Source organism: Myxocyprinus asiaticus, chromosome 15 (genome assembly GCF_019703515.2).
Source record: "Myxocyprinus asiaticus isolate MX2 ecotype Aquarium Trade chromosome 15, UBuf_Myxa_2, whole genome shotgun sequence".
Lineage (NCBI taxonomy): Eukaryota > Metazoa > Chordata > Actinopteri > Cypriniformes > Catostomidae > Myxocyprinus > Myxocyprinus asiaticus.
This window is the reverse complement of record NC_059358.1, coordinates 35,235,748-35,248,018: the sequence shown is the minus strand read 5'-3', so window position 1 is coordinate 35,248,018 and position 12,271 is coordinate 35,235,748. Positions and strand designations below refer to the sequence as shown.

Genomic DNA, 12,271 nt, shown 5'->3' with positions numbered 1-12,271 from the left:
ACCGATAATAAGATCATCTCTGATCTCAGGTATGTGGGTGGGTATGGTGGAAAGGGACGATGTGTAAAGACCAATCAGCCACTCTTTTACAGCTTGGATTGGGCTGATCACTTAGATTGACAGGTCTTGATTTACCATGCACAACTGAAACAGTGCTGGATCTTATTACTTGTTACTTATTCTATGTAATTATGTTTCTGGTCTATTGTGGTATTTACAAATGTAAGTAGTTCTTTGGTTCAGTAAAACCCTCTGATTTACTTGTTTGGAGAGTTTTTTGGACTTTTGATAAAAAAGGCTACCTTGGTTCCAAATGCCATAACTTGCTTTGAGATAACAATACAACATTTTGCCCAGATACAGTTGACATGATTGTAGTCATCATGTCAAGCCTGAATAATTAACAAAATGAATAAATAAACTGCATTACTTTCTCAGCAGTGTTGTAACATAAGAGCCTCCAAACATGAGATGTACATGTTTGCATTTTTGAGAAAATCAAGATTATGCGTGGTTAGTAATTTTTAAGTCACTGAAATAAGGCCATGAAACGGATAATAGATTTTGTAGACTCCAGTTTTTGCTCATAAAATTAACTTTACTGGGACACTTTTTCTGTTAGAAAGGCCGTATCGGATCACGCTCTTCTTCTGAGGTAAATTCATAGCGTGTCTTCTTCCAAAAACAATAATGAGCTCAAACGGGAAAGACTATACCTTTCGTTGGTTTCATACGGATTACACAATCAGAGAATATTTGTTTTCGATTTAAATTAGTTCATTTAAAAGTAGACAATTCAAGCTTTCTATAGACATATTTCTCATGTCTGTGAGGCAAGTATACGCTGAGTTTCGGTTCGTTTTCGTGATGCGCTCCAGAGAGAAGTTCCCAGAGATCGAGACGGCAGAAATCGGATCCTGTATGAATTCTTTATTTTACAAAACCACAATGTTTTGCTGTTATTGTGAGTGTACACCAGAACATGTGAGCAAAGCGGAGCGGTGTGACACTCTGCTCAATAACCCGCTCCATGCGTGTGCGCTCCGCTCAGCCGCTCACGGTCCAAGCGGACGCTGTGCTCAAGTACCGCTCAAGCTCACCGTTAAAAAATAGTTCGCTCAAATCCCGCTCTGACATTTAATTTCTCTGTAGTATACTTGGTTCCAAGTACGTACACAGGGGGTAGCTACAGTGGCCCAAGCAACTGCCCCTTTGCCCACATGGGCTGAGGTGCCCCTCTGGGTGAAATATAGACTATAGGCCGACATTTATTAAATTATCAAATGATTAGTAACGTACACATCTGAAATTATGTGATTGTATTGTTGTGTTTTAATATATAAAATCTCGCTGTTTATTTTGGACTGGTTTACAACGGCTGTTAGATAATCGGGTCAACCAGACCTTCCTTATCATATGTAATCAGTCAAATATTTATCTGTTAGCACATATGTCATTGAACATCTTCAAATAATGTCTTAAAAATTTAAGTTCTTTAAACAAGTCATCAAACATGCCTCTACAAGTGATAAAACATGTGCGTTGGCACGGAAACTTGGCATTTCAGTTTAAACTGGACCCGAGTGACACAACCGACCAAGAAAACCACAATCTTTTCAACTTTAAAGTTTATTCGAGTCGTTTAAATAATGAAAACATAGACTGATACCAGGAAAAATATTGCAGGTAAAAGTGAAATTCATAATTGTTTTTCAGTTGTCTTCACGGAATGATTATTTCTGTAGATTTGATACATTAATATGTTTCTGATTTAATGCTATCAGACTTTGGGTCTGTACACTAAAATGAACAATTTCTCATCCTAATTTTGTGTTGAGTTTTAAAGGGTGTATTAAGTTATCCAGAAAAGAGCAGTAAATGTTTTTCTCTTTTTCAGTATTGTTGCTTGATTAATATTCCCTACAGTTTTATATGTACGAATCATAATCATTGTCTAAAGGACTGTGGTTGTTTATATAATAATTATTATATTAGTTGACAGCATGTGTCACCTTTGTTTTTCCTTGATATTTTTAAAGCATTATAAAATGAATCTGGACTTTATATGCGTCAAACGATCATGTCTTGTGTATGCACTCTTTATATGTACGGCAAGGTTTAACCATGGATTTAACAAATACAAAATATTTGTCCTGCATAAAGTGAGATTTTGTCCAATATATATTAGATGAAATCATGTTTAATGATCCTAAAACAAATAAAAATTATTTATTTCACAAACTACACTGCCTTCGTTTAAGAAAAGTTTTTTTTTCTTTTTCTAATGTACAATCATTTATAGATTTTTAATTTTTTTTATTTACATTTCACTTATTGTTAAGGTGTGGATTTGGCTTTGGGAAACTGACCAGCAGTTATGTGCCACTTTATCCCGAAGCAGAAATCGAAAGCAACAGGCGGTCGATTAAGTGAGATATTCCACTATGAAATTTTTACCAATCAAATGCTCAGTTGTACAATAGAGGCATGAAAGCAGAATGCTCCACCTGTAAATAAGGACACACTGATCTGCAAGATCATACATGTTTATTCGTTTTGATGTAGGGGTTTTTTCTGTTTGTGTTTGCCAGGATTCAAGGAAATATGATTTGCCAGTATACAGTATTATTAATCTTACATATTCAATTGAGGGTGCTCTAACGTTCGCAACTCTGCAGAACCGGGCCTGCATCTAGCTGGCAGCTGCACTAACATGATTGCAAAACAACAAGATACCTTACTTATCTATTAATTTATTATCGAATAGTAGTTTAGTCTACTAGCTCACCTTTTGCTGCATTACCATGTTCGTGTAGCACATCCTCGTGCTCTCTGGCAATTTGATGCGTAAGATTAAGGAATATTTGCTAACTCTCACACTCTCTCCACACTCCCTTTCGATTTCCTCGTTCTTAGCTTTGGTTTATACTTTGCATTTATTTAGGCTATAAGGTTTGCAACGTCACTAAAACATTGTTAGAGCTCCATAACATCAGGCCTATTGCTTTCTTTTGCATATTCCCAAACCAGCATATCATGAAGCTCATTCTAGGCTGAGCGAGTGGCATTAAGCGGCCTGAGCGAGCGGAGCGGAATCTTCAAAAAGGCGCTCTCCGCTCAGGTAAAATTATCACCGCTATGCTCCGCTCACATGCTCTGGTGTACACAAATAAAAGTAAACCCTTTATAGTTTCGAAAGATATCTTACTCTTATCTGCATGACAAAAAAATGACGGAGTATTTCTTTCTGCTGTTATCAGGGAAAAAGTCAGGTGATCGCGCCGGCGCCTCCGGTGACCACAGAGGATTGACTATGTTATGCTATCATTATGTAAACTATGTAATGCTATTTTGAGCCAACGCCTGATTAGCTTGCTTGTTGTTAAGCTTAATGGAGGGCTATTGCCTAACTTCTGCTGGCTCTATGGAGATTTTTTTATAGTGGTTTCATTTCACAGCACCACTTGGGGTCTATCTGTGCACGTAACTGCCTGCCTGAGTTTGGTCGACAGTCGGAGTTGGCACGAAATTTGACAGAAGCAGCCGCCTCATAATTCTCTATGCAGGAGACTGGTAAGTCTGGTAACTGGTCTTCCAGCCTGGCCTAGTTAGTGTTGAAGGTGTGGCAAACAAGGCTAGGAGACTAGTTAAGACTAGCAAACCATTTTATTCTGGTAAAAAAAAAAAATGTTTTTAGCAGTGTGAGTCTCAATATTTTGAATAGGCTGATAAATCATGTAAGGGTGGTTAATTTAACTGAATTGTGGAATATTGGGTTGCACTACAGCTTTTGAAGGCTCGCTCTGTTCCTTTTTTATGTGAATGGTAAAGGTATGCTAGTTAGGGTGTATGTTTTAAAACTGTTTTCTTAGCTTAGTCTTAGAGGATGTTATATTGGTCAGAGGAACACTAATTTTGCCACTTGAAGATGAACTGCTCCAGAAATGTGGGTTTGTCATTAGTTTGCCAGCCATATTGGCTTCTTCCTCAACCTGCTTTAGCAATTAATGGGCCTGTTCTCCTGCATTGGTATTTTCAGAGCTGTACATTTTTCGCCTTGAATTTTATAGCTGTTTTCAGAGTGAATCAAGTGGAATTTTTGGCAACAATGTTCCTGGAAGCCAATATTCTTCTTTTTGGTATTCCTTGCAAATTTTAAATTGTATGTATTTTATATTGTTGTCTGTTAGACATGTTGGGTTAATCTGAGTTGAAATAAAAAGACTTTGAGGATCTAGTGGGTCTTGCTCATAATAAGACAGGGTTGGTCTATAGTTCCTAGCTTTAATTCACAAACATCACTATTGCTATTGCCATTTAGTTTAGGTATTTGACAAACCCATAAACTTAAGTATTGAACATTTTCTAAACAAAACTAGTTATTATTATTATTATTATTATATGTATTGATGTATTGATTTATTTTGCTCAGACATAGCACATTTTCATTCTTAGTAATTTTGCCTGAATGCTAATATGCATCTGAAAGCTGTATTGAAAAACATCTGATGCTTTGAATGATTGTTTTTAATATTTATGATACAACATATGTACCTAACGGGCCAATATATAGTTACTCAAAGCCTTTTTGAGCTGTGGTGAGTAAAGTATGAATGTGGGTCTGTTTTCATAGTGTAATCCCTCCTGCCAGAGGAATTCACAGTAGCCTGACTGTCTGACACAAAGCAGGGCCTAAAACGCCACCTTTCAGTACCTTAAGCATTATATTAGGCTGCAGAGTTTAAGGTAACCAAATCAATACGCAAAATATTATTGACTATATTACTGTATGTTAAGCACCTTATGCTGTACAAAGAACATGAGCAGGTTAAGCCAAGTCAGGTTTGCATAGTAGGAGATTTATGAACCTTAATAAACACCTTGTGGTTATAGATTGCATCCATATGTTAGCAGAGACTTGATCTATAGGCACAACAGCACGTGGAGGGTTATGACTTCATGCATTTTTATAGTAACTTTAAACAGTTCCCTTAAAAAGTCCTTGAGAGACTAGTGTTGTTGCAGTGTTCTCTAGGTAGCTTTGCGTTAAAGTGTAGTTTTTGATGACCAAATTTTCTGCCAAAATGTTTTACTTTTGTATTTTTTCATTTAAAAAGGCCAACATGACAATTTACAAGACATTAGACTCCCAGGTTAGTGTACAAAAGGTGTAAACACAATCTTTTAGAAAAACTGTTGTGTTATCCTTACTGAGAAAGTAATTGTAATGATAGATAGTTCTCAGATTACTGTTTGTGAATAGGCTTTATTTTTATATAGTGATGGAAAAGTAGTATGACATCAAGCATCATACAGCTGTTCATTCCCTGTTTGAACTTCTCAACATTCAGAAGATATTAGGGGTGTTAGCTCTGTCTGGGTCTTCTGCTGTGCTGTGCTCAGTCAGACGGAACCAGTGTGGCTTCCCCCAGTCTGAGCAGAGGTGGAATTTAGAACGGATCAGTCATACTTGGCTAGCAAGACATTAGAAATGTCCTCATAAACCACATTTATAGCATAATACCCTTGTAATTACCAGTTTGTAACCTAAAAAAATGCCGCCCACACACACACAAACACGTAAATTACTTCATAGGACTAAGTCACTGAACAGTTGCACCATTTGCACAATCCAGTTCAAGCAGGCACAATCAGCACTGCATCTAGAGTATTTCTAGTCATTATCATTCCTTTACATGTCTCCTTTCTATGACAATTAGACTCATAAATTGTGTTTCATTCACAAAAATTTCCTGGCACAATTTACATCTCGCTATAACCGCCAGATGAAAGCAGGCGGTAAAATGTATTTAATGTGTAGATTTTCTTTTGATCATGGCTGCCGTAATTCCACAATAATAATCAAATGATGTAGAAGAGCATTATAGATGCACAGGATAGTCAAGTTTCAGCATGTTTAAGAGATGATTCAGGTGTCTGGATCACAGTGATGCTGTACAGTCCCAGCAGAGTGTGTGCGATTGGGTTGGTCTGATGCATCCTCCACTAAAAGTGCTCTGAATCAGCCCGCAAGATCGAAATGCATGCAAATTGCATTCAGCAGCAATTTTGCTCCATTGCCTGATCTGCATAATTCATTTAGTAAATTAGGTGCTAAACCAGTGCAGACAGCGCATGCAAATAACCGGAACTTTAACCGGCCGCAATTCATTCTTAGTGAATTCTCCCCTAGTCTGTTTGTTGATGCTAATGGCTAGATGGATTGCTTTAAGATTAACTTTAGAGAGACTGCAGGAGACCAAAGAGGAGACTAGAATTAATTTTGTGTTCAGAGATTCCACTTGATCATATGAAAGAGCTTCAGATCTTTCATCAACTACACTGATATACTGTATGTTTAAACATCATATTACTGAATAGTTAAGATTGGCTACCTTCCTCCAAGCTGGTCTGATAAACCAGTGCAGAATTCCATCTAGAATATATAAAAAATGAATACATAAATAAATAAAAATGGTTCCATCAAATCATCAGGATTTTTTATTTTATTTATTTATTTATTTATTTATTTTGAGGATGGGTGCCTAAATCTTTTCAAAGAAAGCATAAGTTGTTTCTTAACTATCCTAACCAGCATGACTTCCTTGGCTTTATCAGAAAGTCCATGCTGGGGTTGACCAGCTTCACCAGTGTATTGGTAAACAGTATAGCTAGACCAGCACCAAACCATCTCTAACCAACATTAACCAGCTTGGACCAGCAGGGAAATTATAAATGTTGGTACTGGTGATCTGTTAAAGCTTTTTTGGATAGGATTTCGATGGATAAACAGTGCTGGAATATCATAATTGGTTGCAATCATCCATTGAGCATTGCATACAGGTATTTGGCATCAGTTTATATGGCACAGGTTTTTGTTTTAAAGAGGACTTTCAAAATTCTTGCTGATGCCAATGGCAGGAGTCCTTTCTTAAGCACTCAAAATCTACATTTCGAGTGAGTGACACTAGTAATGACAGTTAGGCCAAAAACACACTTTATGCAAGTACGCATACACAAATGTTAGCGCTTGGCTAACGCATTGCAACAAGCGGTCCGGTTGAACATGCTTAACGTGCGTTCTTGCTTTACTGTGGCAGTAACAAACATCAGTACTTAAGGGGGTGATCTGTGCCATTTAACCGGATGTGTTATTCTGCAGGTAAGTTGCTAAATATATTGACTTTAACCAAATTCCCTTTCAAGGCAAGTCAGTACACTCTACTTCCATCTTTGGAATGCTATTGGGCAGCTATTTTTTTTTTTTATGTAAACAAGAGGTATACAAGTACACCCATCTACTTGAATGAGGAAAGTCTAAAATCTCCAAAACAGTCAGTCAAGACTACGATCAAAGAACACATTTCTAATCAACAGTAAAACCTGACAAAACTGGGATCATAAATTGTGCTTCTTTACCTCAGATTATGCTAAAAAATGCTATTTTCCTTATGTCTAGTTAATGCGTGCGTGTGTCCTTGACAGGTGATGTCTGTATGTAAAAGGTGATTGGCTCTTTTACCTGTAAGGTAGGACTTCCTTATCTACATCCGTTGGCCATTAGACATTCCAATTTCTCCCATTCATTATAATAGAATTGACCCGTCTCTGCCAAATAGTCTCTGCTTTAACTTACTTGCTAAGCAATATTGTCTTCAAACTATTGCTCCATCCTGACAGTAGTTGACCTGAAAGAGGAAACTCACCTTAAAAGCTCATAGTTTACACTAATGTCCACTATACTGCCCTTTGCGGCAACGCTGAGAATGCAACACATGCTTGCATTGTGTTATGAACTGCGATCTGACACATTTTGAAATGTAACAATACATGAAATCAATGCATTGAACTCTGCAATTTATAAACATTCTCCCCTTCAGAATGTTAATTTTAAACAGCACGAAAACTGATTAATTGTCAGAATGACATCTTATTTTTAAAAGCAATACATTTATTTTTGATCAAGCAATGGCCAGTTGTGCAGCCCAACAATAACGTTAGAGTGACCAGCACTAGGAACTCCAAAAAGCGACAAAGAGTGCAGAGACTGACGACCTCCAGCGATAAAATTGCTGGTATTGTGCATTGTAAATATGACTTATGATGCTGTCATAAGTTGAGACAACTTTAAAACATTATGGCAACCACCTTTAGGGCTTTTTAGTGTTTTCTCAACTTAAAGGCAAATAAGTTGCATCAACTTTACAATTTAAGTTGGTCTGTGCATTAAGTTAACCAAGTAAATTAAGTCCAACAAACTCAAAAATATAAGTGATTTCTGCACATATACAACAAGTTCAACAAGCTTGTATTTTTAAGGATAGCTGAGCATAAATATAGTTTTCCTGGTATAGAAAATATATTGTTTGGAACAAGATATTATTTGTTAAGCAGAGTTTAATAACCACTAAAGATCATGGGTCAGCCCAACAGAATACCAGTTATTTGGGCTGACATAAAAAGCAGTGTAGGTGATCACCACTAACAACTTCAAAAACTTAAGTCAACTGAAAAACTGAAGAAACTTAACCAAAGCAAACACTAATCACCCTGTTTAAAACAAACCTTTTTACAGCAAGACATCATTAAAAGCAAAAATATAGTTAAAACCATCTATTAATTCTAAACTACAATTAGTTACATGTCCTCATGTCACCATGCTTTGAGAAAACACACATAAATTAAAGTGCAAGGGATTATGGGTATTTTTTCTTGACAAATAGCTTCTCCAATTGGCATGCTCAGTAGGAGATGCAACAATATGAAGTTCATAAGTCTTAGCCTAACAGCGTTCCCACATCTTTTGACCTATGAATTGTAAGGACCTTCTCATGACTTTAAGGGATGTTCATGACTAAGTGGTATTTACACTTGGTCACTTCATGCTTTTTTACAGAACGGATGGCTATCCAATTAAATAAGCACATTCCATTAACACTTGGCCACATAAATGTGTCTCCACCAAACGGATATAAATACGATCTTCAATTCCCATGCTTTATACAAATAAAACTGAGTTAACTTCCGTGATAATGCTAATGCTGGGCAGCGAATTTAAAAGCTGTAATTTATTATTTGATTCCTTGTGACTTTGCCCTGTGCGCTTTTGTGTCTGTGTATGAGCACTGTGTATTTTTCACCTCGGGGCTTGTTGTAGTTAAGACATGTCGATGCACGTAAGCTGCAAATCGCTGTTTTGTTTCAGTTAGCGATCTGAATCAAATAAATGAAGAAAAAAGTTCTGTCTCCCCACAACGTGCATCCATTTCTAAATTTGGTATTATTTATTGCATGAAGCAAACCCAATAAAAAATCTCAGTAGCAGCTGTTATGTTTTGCATTTTCCCTATACTGATGCAGCGCAGTTTGGACAGAGTAAATTTTACATTTGTGGCTTGAAAATCCAGATGCAGTTACACTTGACTGAGTTTCATCTGGAATGTGTGATTGGATTTATATCCTTTTAATCTGTCTTGGAGGGCATTTACACATGATTTTTTCATAATCAGATAGCTATCCGATAAGCAAAAATGCATGAAGTGACCAAGTGTAAATATCCCCTAAGAGTAACTAAAATAAAAAAAATAAATAAAAAGAAAGATGTGTTCTGGGAACAGTTATCAATAGCACCTTATCAATAGCACATTATTTTTAATAACTATCAAATTACTATAAGTAGTGGTGTTTGGCAAGAATCATTTTTACAGCCTGATCTCATGAAATTTATGTGAACATGACAACATTTTTGCAATTCAAAGTTTACGTGCTGTATAAAACTTTTGGCTGCAGGTTTCCAGTTAAATGTCCAGCTGGGGGCGCCAAAAGCGAGTAAAATGGTGTCGTATTCAGACAAGGTTTTAAGGTGAATTTTAGATGGATGTTTTTAAAACATACCTCCCTAACGTAAAACTTTTGCCTGAACCCAACCAATAGTGTTTTAAAATATAAATGAGATGTTTAAAAAATACATCCTTACCAAATCAACGCCTAAACCTAACCATTAGTGTTTTAAAATGCAGAATTAAAATGAAAAATCACATTTTCTGTGATTTTCACAGCATTCTATGACTTTAATGAACCACAGTCCTCTGACTTTAAGTCGGACACCATATCAGGTGAGCTACCACACAAGCTAATCATATTGGAATAAGTGTATATAAGTAGGTAGGTCTGTAAGACAATCATTAAAATGCATAATATTTCAAAGGATGCGTTAGAGTAAAAGTGTGTCTATCATAAAATGGCAGGGTCTGAGTAATAGAGAGAAAAATAAGTATTTTTAAAGTCATAATCAGCCATTAAAGTCATGATCTGAGTGAAAGTGAATAAAACACACAGTTGTTGTAGCACGTCTAGTGTTCATTTCACCTGGAAACTGCAGGGAACTGCACCTGGAGACACGTAACAAGTTTTGCCAACATGCATATAGAGTCACGTTTTCACTATGAGACCAGGTTGCATTTTTACTTCTCATACTTAGGGTTAAGTATTTGAACAAAAATAAGAGTTGATCATTCCTTTTTGCTCATCAGATGAAAATGTATTTGACAGAAAGATGTCAACAACAATGCTTCCCTTTGTTATTTTCATTCACTGTGAAAGTGGTGCTAATTTACATACTAAAACAAAATAATCTTGCTCTGGTTCTGGAACATTGTGCCTATCACTCAGAACCCATAAAACTATTGACGATATGCAGCCACATCACAGCCAGATTGTGGGATGTGCGGTCTCGCTCTGGACACCATCTCCAAATACAAGAGTGCCATGGGACATTCTGTTCCCAGCTCATGCTGTGAAAGCTCCAGTCAGTGCTAAAAGAGCCCACAATCCTTGATCCTACTGCACTCTAACCGAGCTTTTGTTTCTGAACACCATCCAAGAATTTAAAGTGTTCTCCTCTGGTAAGAGAGTGCAAAGGCTCTGCTGTGGAAAGGAATGAGTTACTGAACTGAGTCTCCACCTGTAATTTACACATGTGCAGAAGAGCCACTGAGAAAGTGACTTCCAGTTGCCAGTCGCTTTAGATCTTTTATGTTTTTCTCATAGTCTGTAAACATGACCTTGACCCTCCCCCGGATATGACGCGGGGCATCTGAGGACACAGAGGGCCTCTTCTCTCTTTCATCACAGATGGGGTGATTACATCATGGAAGTGCCCTCTCCTGAGAGAGGAGGGGATATTCTTTAGATTTTAGGCTCAATGAGATGTGTGGATGGTTCACCCTCATCCGTTCGTTGATTTACAGAGGTGGCCAAAAATACTGGCACCCTCGGTAAATTTGAGTAAAGAAGCCTGTGAAAAAAAATCTGCATTGTTTATCCTTTTGATCTTTCATTCAAATTATTCACAAAAACCTAATCTTTAATTAAAGTAAAATAATTGAAAGAGGGGAAATGTCTCATTATTAAATAAATATTTTTCTCCAAAACACGTTGGCCACAATTATTGGCACCCCTAGAAATTCTTATGAGTAAAAAATATATTAAGTATATTCCCATTCATATTTTAAATGTTTTAGTGCACCTGGGTGACTAGGAACATTAAATTGTTCAGCCATGACTTAATATATAAATATGAGGTAACACACAGACCAAATTCCCTAAATCATCAATCACAGTGGGTTAGACTAAAAAATATAGTTCTGATGTGTGGTAAAAAGTTGTTGAGTGTCACAAAATGGTAAGTGGCTATAAGAAAATAGCCAAAGCATGGAAAATGCCCATTTCCACCATCAGGGGAATAATTAACAAGTTCCAATTAACTGGAGATCTTAAGAATCAGCCTGGAAAAGGATGTGGGTCTATGTTGTCTCCACTCATAGTGAGGAGGATGGTTCAAGTGGCCAAAGAATCTCCAAGGACCACAGCTAGAGAATTGCAGAAATTAGTTGGGTCTTGGGTTCAGAAAGCAAATAAATAAATAATAATAATAATAATAATAATAATTGTGTATATGTATGTATGTATATATATATATATATATATATAAAATCAGACATCACCTACATCACCACAAGTTGTTTGGGAGGGTTTTAAGGAAAAAAGCCTCTGCTCTCATCAAACAACAAACTCAAGCGTCTTCGGTTTGCCAGACACTACTGGAACTTCAAATGGGATCGGGTTCTATGGTCAGAAGAAACAAAAAAAAAGAGCTTTTTGGCAGCAAACACTAGAGATGGGTTTGGTGCACACAGAGATGAAGAAGTACCCAATGCCCACGGTTAAATGTGGTGCTGGATCTTTAATGTTGTGGGGCTGTTTTTCTGCC

The 12,271-nt window shown here is 36.8% G+C and overlaps 1 protein-coding gene across 4 annotated transcripts in view; it reads left to right on the top strand.

Moving 5' to 3' along the window:
• Window positions 1–12,271, top strand: part of LOC127452563 (growth factor receptor-bound protein 10-like) — a 130,262-nt gene that overhangs the window by 56,858 nt on the left and 61,133 nt on the right. The window lies entirely within an intron of this gene.